The following is a 1989-nucleotide window of genomic DNA, read 5'->3' as shown; positions in this document are numbered from 1 at the left end:
TGTAGTGCTTTCTAATTTAACTGTTTATTTCTTGTATTACATATTTATCTGTATATGATTTAACAGTTCATTTCTCGTTATATATCTAATTATATTTATAAATAAATATATTAAATTATCAGGAATTTGGTTTTATCTCTCTAGAGAACCCTGTCTAACACATTACCTTTTTAGTTTCTAATATGCATTGTAATGGCTACACAGAACTCATCCAGAAAATTCATGATTGAAGTGTTTATTATGAAGGTTAACAAGCTGTAATGCCAGTGAGAAATGCTCACACTAGGTTTTTTGTTTTGTTTTGTTTTGTTTTGTTTTAAACCAAGACATGTTACAAAGCTTTAGGTGTGCTTATTAATGCCCAAAGGGACATACCACTTCCATAATCTTCATGCTGAAGGCATTCAGCTCAAACTCCATCAGTTGGCAAAACTCAGCTCCCTGAATTAAGTGCCAAGGGCCACCCCATTCCAGCAAGCCTCGGTCCAAAGGCACTCAGTTTCATTTCTGTGGATCAGCAAGTCCAAATCCCTCAATTAAGTACTCAGAGGCATCCCAATCTGCAAGCCCGTTTCCTGCACAAAAGCACTTGACTTGTTCCAGGGGCTAGAAAGTTCATCACTCTGTTCCGTTCTCTGACTCCTAGTTCTGCTGATGTTCTTCAAATTGCAAATAGCATAGCTGTCATCTGTGTCCAGGAGGTTTACTGCACAGGGATCGTGATCCAGAGAATGTGTTGCACTCTTGGCTCTTGCTGGTACTGAGATCCTTCCTCCTGCTTCTTAGAGCAGTGGTTCTCGACCTTCCTAATGCCGCAACCCTTTAATACAGCTCATGTTGTGGTGACCCCCCAACCATAAAATTATTTTCCTTGCTACTTCATAGCTGCAATTTTTCTACTGTTATGAATCGTAATGTAAATATCTGATATGCAGGATGTATTAGGTGACCCCTGTGAAAGGGTCATTCGACCCCCAAAGTGGTCGTGACCCGCAGGTTGAGAACCACCATTCTTTGAGGGATCTTTTATACACAGCAGCATGGAACTCCAAGGAATCCTGTTTAGAATGGCTCACAGGCAAACCATATCAATATTTTCCCCACCTTCTTACCAGACCCATGCAGGGAAGGGTACTTGTTGGGAGTCAGAGGCATTGACTAGAGGAGCCACATCAATGAACTCTCTGCCCGGCAGGTCTCTTTGCTGCTTGGGAGGTGGGCTGTCATTCCGTGACTTTGTTCTCCCTGTGAACTTCTCTGTGCTCATGGAACAGAATGTGAGTTCGAAGAACGTCTAGAAGAAAGGAACACTAAATCGTGGATAGAGAGAAATGTATCAGTACTGATGGGCCATGCTGAGGCCTAATTGGATTCATCTGTCAATATGAATCTGTAATCACTCCAATGTGTGCCATTACCTGGCTTGTTCTAGCATCTCTCAACATTCCAAGTGTTGGTGAGTGATTCTTGTGCTTATATAAATTCACTTTTTCTTAAAGACAGGGAAGATTAAAACACAACTAGGCAAGCATGTTGAAATATCAAGGAGCACAGAGGGATTGAGGGGTCATAAAATATCATAAAAGTTAGCGAGGGAAGCAAAGACTGATCTAAATGGGAAGAAGATCGAGAGGTGAAAGGATCCAGGGCCACCAATGGAGTAAGAGAGGAGGGATAGACGATGGCTGGACCTTCGTTGTCTAGTGATGAAAGCAGGTATCTGTTATATGGCAAGTCCGTGGCTCAAACACACCAGGCTCTCTGCCTTCTCATGAATTCTCCGGCACATCTCTCCTCTGTCCTGTTGAGTCACTATGAGTCTGCATCAAGTTGAGAGCAGGTAAATGAAAGAGCTACAAATAAATCATTAAAAAAGCAGTATTCTGCTTATGCACACGTTTGTCTTCAGTGATCGTAGCAGGAAGGTGGGCACCCACTGATCTGATTTTTAGCTCTTTGGTGTCTGATAACTGGTCCCTTCTGCACCTC

The sequence above is a fragment of the Echinops telfairi genome, unplaced genomic scaffold (assembly GCF_000313985.2).
Source record: "Echinops telfairi isolate 266 unplaced genomic scaffold, ASM31398v2 ScPeMD7_7467;HRSCAF=8505_1, whole genome shotgun sequence".
NCBI classification, from domain to species: domain Eukaryota; kingdom Metazoa; phylum Chordata; class Mammalia; order Afrosoricida; family Tenrecidae; genus Echinops; species Echinops telfairi.
The sequence above is the reverse complement of the archived record's forward strand: the minus strand, read 5'-3'. Positions refer to the sequence as shown.